Genomic DNA, 24,775 nt, shown 5'->3' with positions numbered 1-24,775 from the left:
TTTTGCCAGCTCCTCCATGCTCCAAGTCTCTCGTATCGGAATGAAGTGAGCCACCTTTGTCAATCTATCGACAACTACCCAAATCGCATCCTTGTTGCTTTGGGTTCGTGGTAGTCCCATTACAAAATCCATGGAGATGGAATCCCACTTCCTTACTGGAATGTCCAAGGGTTGTAGTAGGCCTCCAGGTCTTTGGTGTTCGAACTTCACCTTCTGGCAAATGAGGCACTTGGCCACATATTCTGCTATATCCCTCTTCATCCCATGCCACCAATATTGTAGCTTCAAATCCTTGTACATCTTATCAGATCCTGGGTGAATGGAATATCTCGAACTGTGTGCTTCCCACAAGATCTTCTTGCGAATGGCTTCATAATGAGGCACACACCACCTTCCTTTAAATCTCAAGCTCCCATCTGAATAGATTTCGAATCCTTCGGATCTTCCCTGTGATATACCTTCTCTGATCTTTACTAACTCTGGATCTTCCCATTGTAGAGCTCTAAGTTCATGATACAAATCGGGTTCAGCAGCCATGGCATTCAAGGTTAACTTTCCTTTATTCACAACCTCAACTTCCAACTTCTCTAAGTCTCGTACTATCCCGTGAGCTGTCTTCCTACTCAGGGCATCGACGACGACATTTGCCTTCCCTTCATGGTATTGCAACTCAATGTCGTAGTCCTTGATGAGTTCTAACCACCTCCTCTGTCTCATGTTTAACTCCTTCTGGGTGAAAATATACTTGAGGCTCTTGTGGTCCGTGTAGAAGTTACATCTAACTCCATATAAATAATGCCTCCAAATTTTCAAAGCAAAAACTACAGCTGCTAGTTCCAGGTCATGAGTTGGATAATTTTTCTCATGCACCTTCAACTGTCGAGACGCATAAGAAATCACTTTCCCTTTCTGCATTAGCACACATCCTAGACCATTTAAGGATGCGTCGCTGTAGACGTCGTACTCTTCTCCATCGGTTGGTAAAGTTAGGATTGGGGCTGAGGTGAGTCGGGCTTTTAGCTCCTGGAAGGCCTTCTCACACTCTTCGGTCCAAATGTACTTAGAAGCCTTCTGCAAAAGTTTGGTCATAGGTCTCGCGATCTTTGAAAAGTCTTGGACAAATCTTCGGTAGTAGCCTGCTAAACCCAAGAAACTTCGGACTTCAGAGACATTCTTTGGGGATTGCCATTCTTCCACGGCCTTGATCTTGGCGGGGTCTACTTTTACTCCCTGATCTGTTATGATATGTCCCAGAAATGCCACTTCCTTCAGCCAAAACTCACACTTGGATAGTTTTGCATACCACTTTTGTTGTCGCAGCTTGTCGAGAACTGCGCGAAGATGAACCTCGTGCTCGAACATAGTTTTAGAGTATATTAAGATGTCATCGATAAAGACAACGACACACTTATCTAGGTACTCTCTAAACGTGCGATTCATCTGATCCATGAACACTGCTGGTGCGTTGGTCAACCCAAAAGGCATTACGTTAAACTCATAGTGACAATATCTGGTTCTGAAAGTTGTCTTCGGAATATCCTCTTTTCTTACTGGAATTTGATGATAACCAGATCTGAGATCGATCTTGGAGAATACTCCCGCTCCTTTCAATTGGTCGAAAAGATCATCGATACGTGGTAACGGGTATCGGTTCTTAATGGTGACCTTGTTCAAGTCGCGATAGTCGATACACATCCTCATACTCCCATCTTTCTTCTTCACAAATAGCACTGGTGCTCCCCATGGTGATGCACTTGGTCGGATGAAACCCTTTTCGATGAGTTCCCCTAGTTGAATCTTCAACTCTTGCAACTCTTTTGGGGCCATACGATATGGTGACTTTGAAATCGGTGCAGTGCCTGGCACTAGGTCGATAGAGAACTCTACATCGCGCTCTGGTGGTATTCCTGGTAATTCCTCGGGAAATACCTCAGGAAATTCCCGGACTACGGGTATGTCCTCGATCCTGAGCTTTTCCCCTCCTATGGAATTTATGTTGCACAAGAAGGTATGTTCTCCTTTACGCATCTGGCTCGCTAGCTTCATAGCGTTGATGACCTTAACTCGAGTGTTCGGTATGTAACCTCTATAAGTTACTCTTGCTCCGAGCGAGTTCCTTAGTGAAATCTTTTGGTCTCTACACTCAAACTTGGCATGGTACTTTGCTAGCCAATCCATTCCCAAAATGATGTCAAAACCAGGTAGGTCGAGGCTGATGAGGTTAGCCGGAAAGGTCGAACCAAGGATGATAACAGGAACTCCTCGGTACCTCGCTTTGCAGTTTAGGGTCTGACCGTTAGGAATCACAATGGATGCATGGATTGCTTCGGGATTTGGAAGTTTAGCTTTAGCTACGAAGGTTGGTGATACATGTGATAGAGATGCTCCTGTGTCGAACAATATGAAAGCCATACAAGAATTAACCAGAAATTTACCAGTGATTGTATCGGCTTGTTCCTCTTCTCCACCATCGATCATCATATAAGCCCTTCCCTGAATCAGTGGGGTTCCCGTCTTCTTGGGACAGACGTAAGATTTGTGACCTTCCTCTTTACAGAAAAAGCAGATGATGGGTTTCCCGTTACACTGTTTGCCAGGGTGCGGAGCCTGTTTGCATAGATAACACTTTGAAGTTGAGCCCTGTGTGTCGTCATTACCGGTATTGGTTCCCTTAGGAAAGATCTTGTTTGATAAATTGGACTGAAATTTCCTGGCAAAAGGTTTTGACTTTTGGTGAAAAGGTTTTTGATGACGAGGTTTCTGATAAAGGGGTTTCGATAGTGAGGTCTTTGGTAAAGGGGTTTTGGATGAAGCTGTATGGGACACTTGTAGGGGTAAAGGTTTTCTTCTTCTTCTTGTCCGCATTTTGGATGGCAGCAAAAAATGGCCATGGCTTTTCGTAGGCGGCTTGGAAAGTTGGGAAGTCATGCCCCACCATCAATCGGTTCAAATCGGGCTCCATTTGACGCACATACCGATTGATGCGCGTCTCCTCATCCGTACCGATCTCTTGGCGAACTTGGAGAGTTCATCAAACTTGCGAGTGTACTCAGTAAGAGTCATAGCTCCCATCTCTAGGTTGTGGAACTCTTGTTCCTTCTGATGCTTCATAGATGGAGGATAGTATTTCTTCTCAAGGCTGGCTCTGAACTCGTTCCATCCGTATCCAGGGGTTATCTTGAAAGCTTCTTGAGCGATTGTCCACCAATCGTTCGCTGCTCCTTTGAGGTAGTAGGATACTATCTCAATCTTTTCCTCTTCGGGAGTGTGGCTTAGCCTCAGCAGTTTCTCCATTTCCGCTAGCCAATTTGCAAGATCATTAGGATCATCGGAGCCATAGTAAGATGGAGGTCGATGCTTTGAGAACTGATCGAAAGCGGAGGGATGGTGTTGGTGTTGGTTCTGGTTCTGGTTCTGGTTCTGGTTCTGGTTCTGGTTGTTCAGTAGCTGCGTGATTGTTACTTGTGATGCAGCTAGTTGAGCAGCCATCTGAGTCATAGCCTCCTCATATCCTTGTCTCCGTAAGTCCTTTTGGGGGTTTCCGTTTCCATTCCCGTTGCTCCTTGTTACTGTCATCTGCTCGAGGTGTGGTATCATCAGTAAAAGAAAATACATGCACAAACCAGAAGTGAGACAAAAGTAGAACAAAGCAAGAAGAACAAGAATGAATTCATTGTTAACTTCCTTGTTACAAGCTAACACTAAGTAGCTTCATTAGGTGGCGGTTACAAGGAAATCTATAACTAGCATAAAAGAACGCAGTTAAACCTACGGTAGACTGAGCTAGGGTTTAGGTGTCCTAGTCTCTATCTAGTACAGAAATCTTGCTCCTTTCTCGATTGCTCTGGCACAGGCATTGAGTGCTAACTTGAACTCGTACCAATCATAGTAATGGTTCTCTTGATCTCCTCTGGCTAATATGCGGTTCCACCATAATTCTGCCTTCCCTATCAGCTTGGTGGTGGCGAACTCTACCTTCCAGTCGGGTGGTACATTATATTCCTTAAATCTCCATTCACAAACTCTGATAAAGTTTGGGTAGTCTGGCCTCTCGAAGAAGAAAATTGGGCCATTGCCACAGAAGTTTGCTCGAGCATTGTCCTTTTTCTTTGTAGCAGCTTCTAGCTTGGGGTTCCTCTCCCGGCGGGTGAAGTGAAAATTATTGGCCTCATCTTCCCAGTCAGTAGTCCGATTTTGGTGTGCCGATTTAATCCTTCTTATCTTGTTAGGGTGATCCCTAAGCCACTTCTTGAATCTCTTCTTCCTTTCTACTTCTGCAACTTCTTCCTTGGTCATTTCCATGGGTCTCTTACTTGATCTCACCATCTAGATGAAAAACAGCGGTATTCCTAGGTTGGGGTCCGTTCTAAGATGCTAGCTAGGGATAGCGCGTATACATGCTAAGTTAGACAGTTAATCAGACAATTCAAGCAAGTAATCAACACAGAGCATGCAGAAGGTAGCACAAACATTGATCCTTATGACGGTTAGGATCTTTCAGGTAGTTCTACCCTCCCAACCATATATCTTCTCTTATTATTCATCGTAAGGGTTAGCTAGTGATTCTCTCATTTTAGTGATCTAAGAGTTCTAGTTATTACATCTTATTTTACCCTAAAGTCATGAGTCCCGGATGCTTCCTCGATAGGTGAAATAATAATGTATCGCACAATTACTATTCACGGTCTCAAGGTCGCTCTGATACCAACTGTACCAACCCAGTTTCTCTAATGACTTAATTAACGAAAGCGGAAAGAAAGATAAGTCATAAAAATCAGTAAAATTTAAAACCGTCAACTCATATTGAGTTGATTCATAAAACTGGATGTTTAGAACATAAAACAAGGTCTGATATCCGAATTACAAATTTAAAGCAAGGTCCGACTTTAATAAAAGTTTGCTACATAAACTCATGAAAGATCAACATAAGATGTTTTATTCTCTCGACAGTCCCCTCCTAAGTCCAAGTCTTCATGATCCATGTTACCTGAAACATCATTAAAATAAAACTGCCCCACTTAGTGGGAGTAACCTAACCGTCCTCTATCAACGGCCTCTTATCATGGAGAATATTAGTAATGCAATTAGGCGGTCAAACATACAACTCAAAGTCACATTACAACATCGACATGTACACATGTGATATGTACATGAAGTAACACATTGGTTCATATTGGCATATGACATAATAAATGTGTGAATATAACGACATTGTTCAACAACATGTTATATAAATCAACATATAGTAAATCCAAGTAGATATTATGCGGATAAAAACTTGTAGTCATTTCCTTTTAAAAATATTTGTTTTCTTCATAAAAAGCACGGGACGTGACTACTAATGTCACACGCATACTCACGGCTTGCATCTCACCTTGAGTACGAGTGAGAGCATCAATCCCGTCGATCATATCGATACTAGGAGGTTTACATCTCACCCCTAGTGCTCAATAGGACCGGACGACTAAATTGACTTGGTTTAGCAACCAGAATCGTGGGGAAGAACAGACGGCTAATGGATGGACTCAGAGGTCCCATTTAAGTGACATGTCCCATACACTTCGAGGCACCAAGACAATCATAACTGTCAAGGTCTGCACACGATCGCAACCGTGAAATAATATTTGCCAAGATATCTGAAAGGTAGTAAAGCTGATCAAGCTCCTGTCAATATATGCGCATATACCCACTCCACACTTCTTGGAACACGCAGCTCCTCAGTGGCAGCTGGTCGACTACTATCCTAACGACAATCCCTCCACACGCAGCTTCGGGATATGCTGTCCGTACTTGTATAGCATAAGCTCTCTAAGCATTCTTCCGACACGTCGATCCCTAAAACTTACCAAGGTAGCGCCCAACATATAGCACGAAAGACTCACATGTGTCTCATAGAGACGATGATACATCGATATGCGGACCATCCCAACATATCGACAACATAGCGGCACTTGGCTCAGAGGTCCCATTCAAGGGGCATACCCAAGATAACCGGAAATAGCATACCGATTCAGAGGTCCCATTTAAGTGGCATGTTCGGCAGCTAGGATAACATGGCGGTAAAATGATACCGGACTTACAGACTCCCGCAGGCCCTAGTCCAAGCTGTGGAAAACACTTTTACTCCATGAGAAATTCATGGGTATTAATCTTAACCGGGTAGTGTATTTGAGATTTGGAACATCTTATTCAAGTAATATATTAGAAAGTATTCATTATTTCTAATTCGTTATTCAAGGATTGGAATTGCTAGATACATTATTTTCAAGTATAAATTTACTTTGACTTAGTAACTATTGACTAATTAATTAGTCAATGGTTAACCAAGGTCGTCATAGTCAACTCACAGCTTAACTAATATTTTAATTAGTCAAGGCATGACTAGAGACAAGTCCTTAAGTTTTATTTAATATTCAAATAAGGTCCTTATAATTATTATATTGATTTACTTAAAATTTGAAGGTGAAGACAAGTATTTTAAAATAAAACCTTCAAAGGCATTTGAGTCCAAAATTTAATAATTTCATCAAAATTTCTAAGAATCACTTTTACACTTGTTAAGATCTTTAAAGGTTGTTTCTAAAACGGTTTTTAGAATAAAATTTACTTAAACTCTTAAAACAGTTATTAAAATAACTAAGCAAGGTAGTTTTAGTTCAAAACTGAATAATTTAATATAATTATTTTAATAAGGTATTTGTATATTCTCCTTGCTGTATTACACTTGAATAAAACTTTATTTTTATAAAGTAGCTTCAGCAAATAAATTTAAGATATTAAAATCGTATTAGACCATAGAGCGGCCTTTTTGTTTATTTTCGAAAAGGGTCATAAACTAAGTATTTTCTTACTAGATTTCTCCAGGTTATTCCTCATAATATAATTGAACTCCTGTAATTTATTTATGATTTTTAAAAGGGTATATAAATTACTGAATTTCGTACATTATTCAGGCTTGTAGGAATTTTATAAAATAGAATAAAAATCGTATCGATACAAGGTCTGCGCCTAAAAATCCTATAAATCAGAAGGTAAAACATATAAAAATTTCAACTCTATATCATGCATGAAACGAAATGAGTGCAAATAAGAAGTTTCATCATTTTTCATACAAGTTAGCATATGCATACAAATTTTCATTTTGACTTTGTTTTAGTGGATCCAACATGTGAGTGCATAGTAAAAATTTATTCAAAGGTATATTTCTCATGTGAGGTGATGACACAATTATTAAGCTTATAGACATGATTGGCACATTGTCAGTTTTCCACATAATACTTTATTTAAGTGATTTATTTAAGGTGGGCAACAACATGCATGTAACAAGCAATATTATGTGGCACTAAAAATACATACATGACACTAATTAGAAAGACTTATCCTACCAAGATATGTCTATTTGCCTCCTGACTAGATTACTAGTATTCTACAATTACGAGGCAGAGGGTTAGGTTAGGTTACCTTAAAGGTTGTCCGGGTCTTGAATGTAATCGAAGGTGCTTAGATCAACATGCTCCTCCTCTTCCTCCTCTAATTTGATTCCATGATAACAACAAAATAACAAACAAGTTAGTAATAAATTATCTACTTAATTAATCTAGTAATTATAATCAAGGAAGAGTTAGGAAAGAAAAAGGGAATGAAAAGTATACAAGTTTTAACTTAGGCTTTGTGGGATATGGAAGATGTGAGTATGCAACTAAGTGGAGCAAGGTGTGAAATAAGGTGCTTTAAATAGGATGTCAAAGTACTCACTCCATGTGTATAAGTTCACGGATCATTTGCATGCTAGTGGAAACCATCACAAAGGACAATGGTCATGGTTTGTGTAAGAGTGAGGTCTAGTCCATGCACAAGGGTGAAGAAAGAAACAAAAGCTCATGAAGGATTAGACTCCTCATAAGAATGGATGTATTTGGGGTGGAAGAAGAGTCACAAGCTGCTGCAATTTCTTAAATATGGGAGGTAAAAACAAAACCTTTGTTTGTTTGCAAGGTTATCATAGAATTGATTATGAACACCATGATTTTATGAAGGCTCTTTGCACAACCGAGCAGGTTTGAGATTTTGAAGTTGTTAATGGCTAATGAAAATATTACCATGGTGTCGGGCTCGGAAAAATAATAAATTTAGGCTTTTGTTTCACCTCAATCGGAGTCCGGATGAGTAAATAGGGGCCAAAATACGAAGATGGATTAAAGTTACGCGCGAGTGAAATGTCGTAACTTATATAATGATTGTTTCGAAGGCTAAAAGGTATTGAAAGAAATTTCAAGTTTCTCTTCTAAGATTATAATATCGTAATTAATTATGTAAATATGCGATTAAAAACACGGGTTGTTACATAACTGCCTTTTATACATATGTGTCGTACTTGCCTTTGTTTGTGCAATCCCTTGCCAAGACAAGTTATAACGCCTATTGTTATGTCAAATAGGAATCCCTTGGGTGCCATCGATCACCATCCAGAAACTCAAGAAGCTGATCAACCTTCATCCGCCATGACTTCTGCCGAAACCAACAACAAGGTCCTTCGACTCCTAGCTACCATGGAAAACTTGAGCCCTCGTCTCTCCCAAGTTGAGGACAAAATGATAACCGAGAATCCTCCCTCTTCTGATATTGAGCAAAGGGTTAAGCTCCTTGAAAGCCGGCTACTTGCCAACGACAAAATCAACCCTAGTTGGAGGGCTACCAAAACCACTGAAGCAAATCCCATGGGAACTCAACCAAACAAAACCAGACGACCTCATAGGTCCTTCCCTGATCTGGGTATGCCTTATACCACAGCCTTCGAAAGGCTATTCTCCAAAGGAAAACTCAAAACAATTGGTCCAACTCCAGACCTTCTACCTAACAAGCAAGGACGTAGATGGGAGGGAAACCTCTTTTGCCAATATCACCAAGGTCGCGGACATGACACTGAAATATGTCTTCCCCTAAAAGGCGCTATCCTTGATATGATCGAAAAGGGCGAGTTACCATTACCTCCCTCAACAAACAACAAAAACAACCCTCCAGAAAACCCAATTGGACACAGTCAGGAATCTTTCCTAGACTGCTCTCACCTCATCTCTCCTGATGATGAGAAAATTCATGTAATTGACGAAGATGGCATACAAAGCGCTATAATGATGCTCTCCGTCTCCATCAACAACATATTCTCAAAGCTACAAGTGGCTATCGATGATTTGAACACTCGAGTAGCTAATTTGGAGAAGAGGTTTGGTAGTACCGAAAATGAACCTGGCCATCAATGAGAAGACAAACCCTCCATTCACCAACCAACAGTTGTTGAAAATGAGGAGTCATCCGATGGTTCCCACATCCATGAACCTACCAACAAAGAACATGAAATGGCCTCACCAAAATCACTTTCAAAATACCTAGCAACTTCCCAAAAACTTCCCATTGACAACGACCAAATCCTGTTTCCGCCCAAGATTGACAAAAACAAAAACAAAACTCACAAAAACATCCCCAAAAACACCAATGTTGGAACCATGGGAAAACATCAAAGGGTATTCACAGATCTAAGAATAACATATGGCACCGCTCTGGAAATACTTAGTTCAGAAGGAATGCTCCAACCCATTGGTCCGACTCCGGACCCACCAGAACACAGGGGAGCCCGATTCTGGGATGGTACTGCCTATTGCCAATACCATCAAGGCAAGGGCCATGACACCGAAACCTGTTTCAAACTCAAGAATGCCATTCAAGATATGATTGAAGCTAGCAAAATCATAATTGCACTTCTCAGTCAAGACAATCCTCTTGGATGTCTCAAGTCAAACAGCAAGGTTGAACGTTCTCAAAGGGCATTCACCAAACTCAACACAACCTATGCCGTAGCTCTTCAAGTGCTCATGGCTGAAGGGAAACTACAACTAATCGGGCCAACTCCGGACTCGTCTGAAAGCAGGAAAACCCGTTTTTGGGACGGTAGTGCCTATTGCCAATATCATTAAAGAAAAGGTCATGACACTGAAACATGCTTCAAACTGAAACATGTTATTCAAAATATGATCGACAACCATGAACTGGTAGCTTCATCCCTGGGCCAACCAAGTGATGAAAACAACCCTCATAAACATCTCTTTCTGCAAGGAGATGAGAGCCTCATTGACTTATGTCCTCATATCATTCCCAAACAACGAGAGTGAAGTGCTCAAGTGGGTCAATGCTCAAAACCAGACATTCAAGCCGCTGGATGCTGCGAAAGAGACCTTCGAGGAGGAACATGATTATTAGGAGTTCGTATCTACGATTAAGTCCGAGTCCGAGTCCGAGTCTTAGGCTTTCTCATATCTATCCTAGCGTCTGTCCTTTTATTCCTAAGTGACAAACTGGGGGTTGTCCCCATGAGTCACATGTATTCATCGAGTCTGTACTAACATCTTATTTATCTAAATAAAGGCATAACTTTCAACTATCATATATTCTCCCCTTTACCATTTCCCGTTGACAACGAGAATTGATTTGAGAATTGATTTAAAACAAACAACATGTTGCAATTCAACGTGAGTATACTCGAGTGACGTTCCGTACCGAGTAAGCGGAGGACTCGAAACTCCATGTCCATTCTCTTTACCTATTCCATGTCTGGCAATAGAAACCTTTCATTAGCACCCGATCTAGAACGAGCTCTCAATCAAAGGGATCCTATGACGAACCTAGATAACAAACCAGAACCTCTCCTTGTTCATGGTCAATAACGGAAGGTAAAAGCCCATTCCCCACAAAAACATCCCATCACCAAATATCAACCTCTCATCAACAGGTACATCCCCGTCTGCACCTTTACCTGCCTCGAACGAAGGACGACAAAGAACCAATAAATCAAAAACCAAAGCCAAATCAAAACCAGAGTTAAGGCCAAAATCAAAGGCGCAAGCCAATAACCATTCACCAAAAGCCAAAGCGAAAGGCCAAAATCAAAGGCCCAAGCTAATATCCATTCACCCAAAGCCAAGGCTCAAGGCCAAAGTAAAAACCAAAGCCAAAAGCAATTCAGTCAAAGCAAAAACCAAAGTCAAAGCCAAAGCCAAAGGCTACTCAACCAACGTCAAGGCCAAGACCCAAGCCAAAATCAAAACAAAACAAGATTGAAAACCTTTTCTCAAAAAGGCCATAACCCAAAGAAAGCATCCAACACACAAAATCCTGGACAAGTGAGTCCAAAATACCAAGTCCAGGACCACCAAGTCCAAAGCCTAGGACCAACGAGTCCAACACACAAAATCGCGGACCGACAAGTTCAAAACACCAAACAAGTCAGTCCAAAACACCAAGTCCAAGACCAACAAGTCCAAAGCCCATGACCAACGTTTCTTCCCTTCAAACTCCTGGACCAACAAGTACAAAACACAAAAATACCAAAACTTAATGTCAAAGAGCTAAAACAAGAGCTCAAGACTCGTCAACTAACAACAAACCCAACACTGCTTCACCCCTAAGTCCTTCTAGAGATTGTTATAGGGATACCTATCTAGGATCCTGGGAATTCCCCTCAAGATCATAACCAACATCGCTTCACCCTTAAGTCCTTCTAGAGACTGTTATAGGGAGAACTATCCAGGCTTCTGTGGATTCCCCTGAAGCTCGTAATATCGCACCTTAATCTTTAAGGTCCAGACATGGGAATCCGATCCCACATTATTTACCAACCATTTCATGCTCAGGCTATATCAAGCCTGAGACCCCATTCCACACAACGTTACAAGCCTTAACCCATCGGCCTAAACACCACAAAATACAAACTCCAGATTTTTATCTGCCAAACAAACCTCTCATTACCAAGCTTCTCATTCCATAATGTCGAAGCCATTTTCACCCTGACCCAGATACAAAGTCTTCAAAAAACATTGCTCCCTGGAACGGGACATGCACATTTTATTCTTAGAGACCACTTTTTAGTGTGCTCACGTAACAAGAAACCTTTTCACAAATTATGCCTCTTCGATTCATGATCAAGAGGGATTTCTATCTAATCAACCTTCGAGCCACCAAACGGAATTCACCGTCGTGACCCTCAGCTCCATATTTTTTTTCTGGCAAACGAACTTATTATTACCAAACTCCATATTCCATAATGTCGAAGCCATTTTCACCCTGACCCAAATACGGAGTCTTCGAATGCTTTGCTACCGAGAACGGGACATACCTACTCTACCCTTAAGGTCCACTTTTTAGTGTGCTCACATGATAAGGAAAATTTTCACAAATTACACCTCTTCGATTCATGATCAAGGAGGAATTATCTCAAATCAATTTCTCGGGTCACCAAACGAATTTTACTGTCGTGACCCTCACACTTTAAGGTCCTTACAACTCGCTCAGGCACACATTCAGACGAGTCACCAAACGGCTTTTACCGTCGTGACCTCCACACTATAAGGTCCTAACATCTCGCTTAGGCGCACATTCAGAACTACGATCTGGTTTGATTTTACTTCACGTGAATACGTAGGCAGTCTTTCAAGGACACAACCATACACCTCAAAATCAATTATCAACACACATTTAGAACTACGATCTGGTTTAATTTCGCAAACACGTGAATACGTAGGCAGTCCTATTACGAGGGCACAACCATACCCCTACACACATTCAATTTTCACACCTTCAATTTGCAACCTATTGCACACACACGCAGAACTACAATCTAGTTTGATTTCGCAAACACGCGAATACGTAGGCAGTCCCCCAAGAAGGACACAACCGCATACCCTTTCAATCTCAAACATCAACATCAATCCTCAAAAGCAGCCCACCCAGCTGCCAAAAATTAATCTTATACCTCTTTACTGGGGGCTTCTTCCTTAAGACGCCCCCCGTTCCTTGTTTTGTCAAATTCCCACCTTCTCACTCTGGGGGCTTCTCTTTCAAGATGCCACCCGTCCTTTATCCTCAAACATTTTTTGAGTCTCCACTACAGTCTAAAATAAAACTGCCTTTAGCCTAACGCTCGGTTCGGACGACGATAAGGTCTTGGTTCCGCTCCCCGAATCATTATACCTTGAGAAGGGATCTCAAACAAGCAAACGGGGGCAAAGATGTCTGGAGAAGTTAATCAATTCATGTTCCCCAGCCGAGCGAACCTTCTACTCCAGGGATTTGATACGCATTGTCACCCTTTCTTGGCTAGGAGTTGCACTTACATGTGCAAAGTCTGTCAGAGTCACCCCCGTGTCGTGTCGATACTGAGTTGGCATCACGTTCACGACTGCCCATTTGTCAGTCTGTTAGTATGCGTCTGTGTGAGTCAGTGTCCCAACAGCCACGTGTCTCCAATCTATTAAATCACAGATCTACGAGTAACAAGACTCGCCTTTAAGCTTCACAACATTCAAAACTTCTATTTCCCTTCGCGTGAGATATTACATGCTAGTTGCTTATATGTTAACTGCTCACATGCTTATGTGCCTACGTGCTTATATGGTTGCGTGCTAGTTGCTTATATGCTAACTGCTCACATGCTTATGTACTTACGTGCTTATATGCTTGCATTCAACATGTTTGTCTATGAGACTGCGGATTTGTGTGGTCACTAACCATGCAGGTAATCTTGAGAAGACAAACTCACTCCAACTGAGTATTGGGTTCTTCCCAACAAACGGCGACCCATCAAGTCCAAGAGCTTTAACTCCGCCGATTACATGGCTTACGCTACCTCCCAGCGAGCAGCAACTCATATCCCCGGCGAGTCCTGAGAAGTTTCCAACTCCCCAACGAGTGCCGATTTTTAAATGGATGTCACATATGCTATTTTCCACATTCGACCATTCGACCATAGATGGCTGGCGAGCCATACAACGCATATGGCTGGCGAGCCTTTGTCCGCAAACAAGATATAACTCAAAGACGTATTCGAAAGATGCCTCGGGTACGACTCCTTATCACAGCTAGCGAGTCTTTGCACGCACACAAGATACGATTCAAGGACATATCCCGAAGATGCCTCAAGTATGACTCCTTCCTATGGCTGGCGAGCCTCAAAACGCACCGCCTTTAACACCAGCTGGCGAGCCTTTGCACGCACACAAGACACGACTCAAGGACATATCCCAAAGATGCCTCAGGTATGATTCCTTCCTATGGCTGGCGAGCCTCAAAACGCACAGCCTTCAACACCGGCTGGCGAGCCTTTGTGCGCAAAAGATTCAAGGACGTATCCTGAAGATGCCTCAGGTATGACTCCTTCTTATGGCTGGTGAGCCTTTATACGTAGTCTAATGGACTTTAAACGACCCGCATCGGAAGTCGACAGACTCTAAAATGTTCTCGACGACAGATCCTTGACTCGAATCCCCGAGTCACCTTGACGTCGCCCTTCCCGACGGCAGGTCCGTGGCTCAAACTCTTTTGAGGTGCCTCGACGTCGCAATGGTCTTCAGGTTGTAATCTTCGATTGACCTTGAGATCATACTTTGATTTTCGCCCTGTCCAAGCCTCAATCAAAGTGGGGGCTCTGTAGATACCCAGTATCTGCACCTTCCAAAAACCACCCGATGATGATCGGACTATAACGTGTTTTTGATATGCGTGCGTGGATTGGCTATACATGAGACGATTTAATTCACTAATCGAATATGAAAAATGATTTCAAAAGTTTTCTAACTTCATTTGCATTAAAATAACACTATTTAGAGTTAAAACCGTCTTCGAACCTAAAACCGACTCAGAAACCCGCAACTCGAGTCAACCTGAGTCAACCCAAATCTCGAATGTCAAAAATAATGCCATGAATGCCTTTATCATGTCATTTCCATTAAAATGACCCTAATTAGAGTCAAAACCGTCTTCAGACCCAAAACCAACTCAGAAACCCGCAACTCGAGTCAACCCGAGTCAACCCAAATCTCGAATGTCAAAAATAATGCCATGAATGTCTTTATCATGTAGTTTCCATTAAAATGACCCTAATTAGAGTCAAAACTGACACCGGGCCAAAAATCGACTCCAAAATCAAATCTCGACTCACACGGGTCAAATCTGAGTCAAGCATACAAAACACCTACCTCAAGTAGGGCAGAGCATGGATCGGGTATCCGATCCGAACCCAACTTTCGGTTCGGATATCCGATCCGAAAAATCAAAATTTTGCTATCCGATATCCGATCCGAAAACTTCGGATATCCGACTTTTGATATCCGAAATTTTCGAATCGGATACCCGAATATCCGGTATCCGATCCAATTACTAGAAAAGCTGAAAATTCATATCAAAAGCATCCCCAAATCCAATTTCAATTTTATTTCCACATATTAAACTACACAAAATCTTAGAGATTGTTTTATTTGTATCAAAACTGACCAGATCTGCTAACACTAATAAAACTACAGAAAAAAAATAAGTTACATGCATAGCAAACAAACTGAATCTAAGCCAATCACTATGATTCCTCTTGGTATCATCACTCCGGCGCCCAGATCTGAGTTGATTGAACGTCATCGAAAAATTTCGTGGTGGCCAAAACGTAGAATTACTCGGTAGATGCAAGAGCTTTGGGGAAATGGAAAAGAAGGAGAGGATCTTACTGTAATAATGGAGGTATAATATTATTATTATGATGAGAGTATGAGAGAATTAAAAGAGTAAGAAAAGTGATGAAGAAAGGAAATGAACTGAAAATGGTAAAAGAAGAAGATGGGATCTGACATTTTGATATGTAAATGAACATTGCGGCTGATTGTCTTAGACATAGGTCAATGGAAGACCAGTTATTATATTTACAAGTTACAACATCACCAACATTGGCACATTGTTAAAGGCCCAATAATGATATTTTGGGCTTATAGATTGAAAAAAATTCGAAACACAGCTTATCGGAACGGATATCGGATATCCGAAATTTTTTAAACTGTTATCTGATATCCGATCCGTATCCAAAGGTTTCGGATCGGATATCCGATCCGAAACTACTTTTCGGATCGGATATCCACTTTTTCGGATCGGATATCGGATAGGTTCGGATAATCGGATTTTTTGCTCAGCCCTAACCTCAAGTAACACCCAAAATCATCTTATTAGGTGCCCATATTGTTACACGACATCTCATTTCAATACCACAAATGTGACACCCTAAACTCTAGCCTTAAAAAAAAACGTAAATTCTACAGAAAAACTGGTAGGATATGTTTGTAAATGGTTCAACTAGTCCAAAAACCTGCAATTTCAAAAATTTTCTAACTAAACCATTCACAACCAATTCCAACTCAAGAAGAGTGTCAAAAACCCTGCAACAGCTGATAAACTAACTTACATATATAACTAAAGACGCGGAAATATAAGGATACAAACCAAAAATAGAAAGGGAGACATATGTCCCTTCAAATTATATACAAACCAAAAGTATAAAAGGTTTACTAATAGAATAGCCAAAACTAGGTCCAAGGTTCCTTGCTCACTAGCCGTCTGTGACCCCAAACAAAGCATCAACAACCTGTCAATCGCATTTTATACAAACACGAAAGCCACAATTCAGTGGGGAGTAACTTCGAGTCCTCCCAGCCACGAATCGTCAAAATTAATGTAACATGTAATGTAACATGTAAACAATTTGATAAACCATTTACTTATCATGTATTCTAGCAAATGACCCCTAGTTTCCCCTGAAGCCTTTAATATGGTTACTATTGTTAGAATTAGAAATTAGTATTGAATACTTATTGAGGATTCTGTTGGGATTGTATGCTGTAATTAGACATTATAAGCCTTTCACATGATAGAATGCTAGAATTTATATTGATAAGTAGGACTTTTTGCCCTCTTAAGGTTAAGTGGGTGTCTTACTTGACTTATGTGGTGAGTTATGTGTGGTGTGGGCTAAAATATTCAAGTTGGGACTAGCTGGGACTAGGTCCTAGGTGAGTATTTCGGCCTCCATCATAGATAGGTCTTTATAGTCTTTGACGAGTATATGTTCACTGCTTGATAGCCTTTGTGTTCCTGACTAGTGGATGTTTATCCAAGTTGGGGCATGACCTCAGGTACTTATTTTGATAGTATGGGGTCAGCTTAAGTACTAGCCAACCCTTCGGTGGTGTCCTTAGGGTACTCACTTCACTTTATTTTAAAAAAGTTGTGAGTCTTGGGTGCGGTGGTGTGTATCCGCATGTCTAGGTCTGCGCAGATTTTAGGCTAGGGTTGTGTTGTCTCTTGGCCATGTTTTCTTAATAGTAACCGCTGAGCCAAGATACCGGTTCGATTACCTTCCCTACCTCGTGGTATAGACTCGAGTTACAAAGTGACTATTGACCGTACTAAGAACTTATGCCTGTCTTTGATATATTGCCCTTTCTTGTATGGTGATTTTATGAACTGTAATAGGTGAGATGTAAGCCGGTTACAGTTGATAAAGTTTGGATTACTATTTGAATTATATGATTCACATGATAGTTTAGTTTGGTCAGTTTAGGGTGTCAAAACAAACCAAACAATGGATAGAGCAAAGGCCACGTCCAAATTGAAAGGGACAATACACCCACTTGTATCTCAAGATAGCTCGCGCCTCTTTAGGGTGTCTGCTTAGCCTCTAAGCAAACACAACCGACCTACCTCCCCACATTTCTCTATAAATACCACCCTTCACACAACACAATCCTTATGCGAGAGTCCGCCCCCTCCTTCTCCCTTAAACTTCTAGACCCGACTTCCTAAGTCACAAAATCGACACGTGTTTACGACCTACCGATCGTAAACACAAGCCTTACACATTTTGTTTGGTACCGTCGCCGTGCATTCGACCGACCCATTCGACCAACTCAATTCATCAATCAATATGTTTTAATTAACATATTTTCAACATATTTTCAAAACAAAAATCCTTTTTTAAGGCACTCTTTTAAACTTCTTTGATCGTGAGTAGTCGCTACGAGAAAACCATCTCTAAAGTCGTCTACGTCGCAAACATCAATACACGTAAGTTTGAGGGTGTAAACAACTCATTTATTTCACGTCTTTACTGTTTTTATGAGTTTATATGCATGAACAATGCATAACACGATTCAAATATAGGTTAGACGAGCCAAAACCGAGTTTTGGCCCGAGACAGAAGCCCTTTGCTATGCAAAGAGACTCGCACCTCTTATGGCATCTCGGGTCAGACTCAAACGTGTTTGAGTTCGTTTTTCCTTCAACACTTTCTTTTATTTTTACTTCTTTACTTTTACGGATTTTACCATTTTAATTCATTTTTATGACAAACATTTTGAACATTACAAAAATCATCATTGGTTCCTTATACCATGACGGTTTATTCCGTGACTCGATGATATTATTGGTTAATTACATTTTAAAGAGTATTTTAACACTCTTTTCTTATTTCACCATTTTCCCATTTATTTATATTTGCAAGCATATTAGTCATAATCTATAGTCATCCTTGGTTCCTTATACCATGACGGTTTAATCCGAGTACGATGACAAATTTGACTAATTACAAATAATTGAACTTAACATAATTAGTTCAAATCAAACATTTTCCTTTTACACATTTTAATATGCTTTCCAAAATTGCAAATCCGACAACGAATATTACAAATATAATAGTAATTATTCCGAGTCATGCAAACAACATTTGCAATCATTCATTACAAAATACGGTTTTTTATAACCTTTTTAACAACCAGAAGACGCCTCTTGGGTCGACTCCTGGCTCGCGCCCCAAGAGGTCGTCTGTTTTCATATTTCAAAACCTGGACAGGCCCCATTCTCTCGCCAATAGGCTCGCGCCCCAATGGGGCTGCCTGGCACTGTTCTGTCCCATTTTAGTACTTGTCTAGGACGATCCCGATTATGGTTAATCCAAATACATGACGGATCAGATTGACAAGCTTACGTTTTTACACTTTGTCATTTGACACCCCTTTTCAATAAATGGATCGTGTTAACCATCATAACCCGAACTTGGTAAATGGATGTTTAATTTCCATTTTCACATGCAAATCTATCTAAATCAAACTTGACATCTTATGCTTGATATTTGGATTAACAAACCGACTTAGAAAGCTCACATGTTAGGTTAACACTTTTGGATGTGCATTCATGCATTTGCACCGTTTTATCAACTTTTGCACTTAAATAACCACGATCGATCAGTAGAGGCCGCTAACGCGGGCGGGATTGGGTGTCCGATTAAAGGGCTTCCCAATACGTACCCTCACTCCTTACTCAGAACCTTTGGATAGTAGATGGACTTATCCAGGGCATACGAAAGTCATTTTAGGCATAGAATGCTAAAAGGGGGACGAGTCCTTATCTTTAGTACCTATGTCAAACACCGCTTTTTGCCTTGGTTGACCTAGGTATAAAGTGGATTCGAACGGGTTCCAAGCATCCCACAAATGCTTGGTGGCGACTCCGAACATCTCTATATCGTTTCGAGACCTTTACCGAGACGAAACAGACCGATCTAAAACGATCCGGTCGAAAGCATTTTTACGCCACCGAGCGTGGCTTTCAAAAGACCGCTGCATGTCCATAATTTGGCTTGGCGTGTAGGTGGCCCGTGACCGCAGATCGGTAGGTGGCCCAAATCCACAGACCGGCATGTGGCCCATGTCCACAGGTTCCACAAAGGGCGAATCAAGGGCGTGAAGCCACTCCCACAAGTGACTCCACTCAGCCGAGGGCGCACCTCGCAAACCACAAACAAACAACCACAACTAATTACAATATCAACAATTTCAATTCAATTACGATATAAACAAATGGCATTAACCAACAATCAACAACCATATCATAATCATGTAAACAATAACTGAGTAGGAAATCCTACGTGGAATGCAATCACCACAAATCGACACAACAGCCGATCAAAAGCGCTCCCCTACGAAATCACCTCCTATCAACATATAATCATACAATCACAATCCATAAAAAACAATACTCCCAAAATTCCTCAAATTACCCAATTAGGGTTTTAACCAAAACTAGCGAATCAATATAAAAATTATACTAGGATCGTACCCACAATACGGCGGTCTCAAAGGTGTAAAGAACTCAGAAATACGACGGCTTTAACCCTTGGATTTGATAACAATGAGAGAACAATAATCGACGTTGCTTTGTTTTCTTTGTAAAAAGTTTAGGTTTTTTAGAAAAAGGTAAAAAGAACTGACGTACAAGCTTTATATATTATTTCACGCATTGCTATCAAAACCCGGCAAAACCCGTATAAAACCCGACTTACTCGATCGAGTTACCCTTACTCGATCGAGTACCCATCAGGCAGAACGTACTCCAGAATGCCAATCTAACTTCCTCGACAGAGTAAGCCCTACTCGATAGAGTACCCAACAGCTCATAAATCTGAGGTATTACAGTCTTCCCTCCTTAAAAATGAACTTCCTCCCCGAAGTTCAAACCCAACCTATAAGACAAGAACACCTAACACTAACTCCACCAACCATTCCTACTTCCACAATACGACTCACGATATCGTCTCAAATATAGCATAGCCTCTCGATACAAACTCCATAATACCAACCACAAATGTCGCTACCTCCGACTCACTAACCTATTACCCACTAGCAAATCCAATGTCAAGACAATCGACCAATCAAGATCAACCACCAAACGGAATGTTATATGGCTAGCTGAGCCGTTGTGAGATCTCTGTTGTCATCGTTGTTGTTGGATGAAGCTGAAGACGGGGCCATGGCTCTGAGGCAGAAAATGGCTCATGTTACATCCCAATCTGACACGGTTTAATGACTAAACGCAGACAACACAAAAGACGGAAAGACACTTTTGGACCTAACGAGACGAGGACAACTGTGTATAGCGCCTCGGTGCTAACTCGATTTATGGTGTGACGGTGTTGATCGAACTTTGACTCGCGTTCAACGTAAGGGAGTGACGCCGTTGAACGAGTATCGAGGTGAGACGACTCATCAGTAAAGACCCATAAGTACGTTTGCTTTGACTCGATAGACACGAGGCAGAATTTGAATGATGGACTGAAGTTTTCAAAAATAAAAGTTTTCTAAAAGATTCATTTATCGTTTTTATGGACGGCTTCTGAAGAGTAGGGATCTTCAAAAGTCGGCCAGTTGAAAAGTTGTCTTAAGTTTGTTTTCAAAAGACGGTTTGAGTTCGAGTTGCGGTGGCTCTGAAAACAATGTGCTATTTCCGAAGACGGCTTTTTGAAATCCAAAATCGTGTGTTTTGAAAATTGAGTTTTGAAAGGTTTGAAAAGGTTCTAGTCTCGAAGACGGTGCGTGGTCCTCAGGATTTGAAAAGCCTCAAAAAAGGGTGTGTGTCATTTTCGGGTTTTGAAAGAGCCATTGTGTCGGCACTAGACGGGTTAAAATCCGTGTCTTGATGCGGCGAATATAACGGCGTAAAAAGGTGTTTTTGAAACGGTTGTAGAAAACCGGGTTTGAAAATCGTCATTATGACGGCATAAAAAGGTGTTTTTTGAAATGGTTGTAGAAAACCGGGTTTAAAAATCATCATGATGACGGCCTAAAAAGGTGTTTTTGAAATGGTTGTAGAAATTTGGGTTTAAAAATCGTCATTACGATGGCCTAAAAAGGCGTGCAATGGTCGGCGAAAGACCGAGGTTTGAAATGGTCATTATAACGGCGCAAAAGGGTGTTTTGAAAGGTTTGAAATGACACGTAAGGACTTATGATCACATAGCACATAAGCACTCGCAGTTTATTATATTATGCATAATGCTGACCGGGTTTTGGCTTAAAAGGGTGGGTTACACACCAAGCGATAAGATCAAACCCCGATTTTCAAGAGGGATACCAATCTAAACAAAATGTGTAAGGAGGGTACCCTAGCCTCGTGCATGAATGAAATGAAAGCTCTTTGACGAAACATAAATGTGTAACGTCAATGGTATGCTTGACTCAATCGGGATTCGAAACGCGGGGATGAGAAAACTCACGCCAACGGGACGAGCCAATTGGTCGATAAAGGTTAGGTTGTGGGCCCGGACAAGAAACCCGACTTATGACCTTAATATCAATTAATGCATTTCAACTAAGACCTCGTTCGAGTCTCACCATCTAGGGATCACAAAGACACAAGTGTCCTAGTTATCCCCAGCGGAGTCGCCAATCTGTGGACAAAGTCCACCCGCAACGCCAAGCCAATCCGTGGACATACGGCGGTCGGAAAGCCACGCTCGGTGGCGTATTAAATGCTTTCGACCGGATCCTTTTAGATCGGTCATTTCGTCTCGGCAAGGGTTTTGAAACGATGTAAGAGATGTTCGGAGTCGCCACCACGAGATGCTTGGAAACTGTTCGAATCCACTTTATATCTAGGTCAACCAAGGCAAAAAGCGGTGTTTGACATAGGTACTAAAGATAAGGAGTCGTCCCTCTTTAGCATCCTATCTCTAGAATGACTCTCGTTCGCCCTAGATAAGGTCGTACACTATCCAACGTTTCTGAGTAAGAGTTGAAGGTACGTATTGGGAAGTCCTTTAATCGGACACCCAATCCCGCCCGCAGTTGCGGCCTCTACTGATCGATGTTTGTTGGTTAAATACAAAAGTTGATAAAATGGGTAAATGAATGAATGCACATCCACAAGTTTAAACCTAACATGTGAGCTATCTATGTCGGTTTTTTATCTAAGTATCAAGTAATTGATGTCAAGTTGGATTTATTGTTGATTTGCATGCAGACAGAAATTAAACATCCATTTACCGAGTTAGGTTTATGGTGCGTAACGTGATCCATTTTTCTTAGAAAGGCGTTTTGCAAATACAAAGTAAAATGCGGACTCGTCAATCTGATTCGTTCTGTATTCGGGTTAACCGAAGTCGGGATTGTCCTAGACAAGTGCTGGAAAGGCAGCAGGACCTGCATCAGGCAGCCTATTGAGGCGCGAGCCTTTGGACGATGCAAAGGGACCTGTCCAAGTTTGAAAACTGGAAATCAGTAAGCTTGTTTAGGCACGAGGCAGCAAACGATCTAAAGGGGCATCTCCTGTCGGTTAAAAATGTCTATGAAATGGTTTGTAAAAGGATATTTGAACCCGTCTTTGTTTGAAAAGGCCGTTTAGACCACTTTTGTGCCAATGTAAAGAACGAGACTTGAATAATCATCATTGAATGGACGATATTCGATGTCAGGTTCGGTTTTGCAAGCTTGACATGAATAGTTTTGAAAAATGTTGATTATGAACTAATTGTGTTAAGTTCATTGTTTGTAATTAGTCAATGTTCATCATCGTACTCGGGTTTAAACCGACATGGTATGTGGAACCAAGGATGATTATGCATGTATAACTAATATGGTTGTTTTTAAAATGTAAACAAATGAACAAAAGGTTTTAAAATACCTTTTACAATGTAATTAACCAAATATTATCACCAAAACACGGATTAAACCGTCATGGTATGAAGAACCAAAGGTGAACATGATTTGTGGTTAAAAGGTTTATCATAAAAATGATTTGAAATGGTAAAGACCGGTTGTAAAATGAAATGAAAATGGAAATAGTGAACTCAAACACGTTTGAGTTTTGACCTGGACAGCCCATTAAGGCGCAAGCCACCTAGTTGTGACTAGGGGCTTCTGTTTCCGGTCAAAACTCGGTTTTAGCTCATTCAATTCGTATTTTGGACCACATGCATGTTAAGGTTATAAAAACAGATAAAAAGACATGAAAGAAGAGGATTAATTACACCCTCATACTTACATGCTAGGTTGAAGACGAGAAATCGACGGAAGTGTAAAAACTTGTTAGGTCGGAAAACTCGGTTGAAAACCGTTTTAGCAATGTAAAGAGTGTTTGTTTAGTTTAGTGATTGCGTAGTTGGTCGAAATGGTCGGTCAAGTGATTTAATGCACGATGACGGTACCAAACAATGTGTATGGCTTGTGTTTTCGATCGGTAGGTCGAAAACACGTGTCGGTTTGTGACTTGAGAAGTCGAGTCTAGAATTTTAAGGGAGAAATGAGGGGGCAGACACTCGCGTACCTTCAAATGGTGGCATTTGAGGGGTATTTATAGAGGATTGAGTGGTTGTGTGCATTTTGAGCGAAGTGGCTGTATGGGCAACTCGAAGCGGCGCGAGCCATTTCGCGGGACTTCCAGCTGTCTTGTCAATATCACGCATTTGAAATCATGATTTGTTCTATCCTAGGTTTTGGATGGCATGATTATTGTACTTGACCATTCAAGTATACCATGTATACTTAACATGGAAGCTTTGTGATGTTTGTTTTTTTGTGTTTGACTCGGTTTGACTCGTTGTTGGAATCGGGATTTGAATTTTGAGTCGGTTTTTGGTCCGGTGTCGGTTTTGACTCTAGTTAATGTCATTGCGACCCCATCGTCATGCATAAAACACTTCAGGTACTTTTGAAAAGTGTTTAAAATGTTTTGTTTTCAAAATCATTTTGAGTTTTCTGACGTATAGTTATACAAACTATCGATTAAACGTAGCGATTCCTAAGCATGTTCTAGTCTGATAATCATCGGGCGTTTATTGGGGATTCAACAGATACTGGGTATCTACAACATGACCAACCCCGGGTACAAATATCAAATGATCCAGTGATGAATGATAGGAAGGCTCAGATTTGGGATTATTTTTTGACATTAAGAATAACAAAAGCAAATAAAGATGGACGGAGAAATAGAGGTAGGTAGAGATCAGAAGGGGATTAGAAACGGCGGAGGAAAAGTGTAGGAATTTTTAGGGTTTTCAATGGAAAGATCTAGAGAGATGATAAGGGGGGCAGTTTTGAATAAATGAGGGTAGAGAGAGGGAGGATAAGGAGTATATGGGAAAAAT

At 41.1% G+C, this 24,775-nt stretch overlaps 1 long non-coding RNA gene across 1 annotated transcript; it reads right to left on the bottom strand.

The window, feature by feature from the left end:
- Nucleotides 1-4,763: 4,763 nt before the first annotated feature.
- On the bottom strand, nt 4,764-7,948 carry LOC141658893 (uncharacterized). Its single transcript, XR_012549508.1, has 3 exons — nt 7,653-7,948; nt 7,462-7,530; nt 4,764-4,987 (listed from the first exon to the last, which is right to left on the bottom strand). It is a non-coding gene; the product is annotated as an uncharacterized LOC141658893 (long non-coding RNA).
- Between the last annotated feature and the right edge of the window lie 16,827 nt (nt 7,949-24,775).

The sequence above is a fragment of the Silene latifolia genome, chromosome 6 (genome assembly GCF_048544455.1).
Source record: "Silene latifolia isolate original U9 population chromosome 6, ASM4854445v1, whole genome shotgun sequence".
Classification (NCBI taxonomy): Eukaryota; Viridiplantae; Streptophyta; class Magnoliopsida; order Caryophyllales; family Caryophyllaceae; genus Silene; species Silene latifolia.
This window is presented reverse-complemented; position numbering and strand designations above follow the sequence as displayed.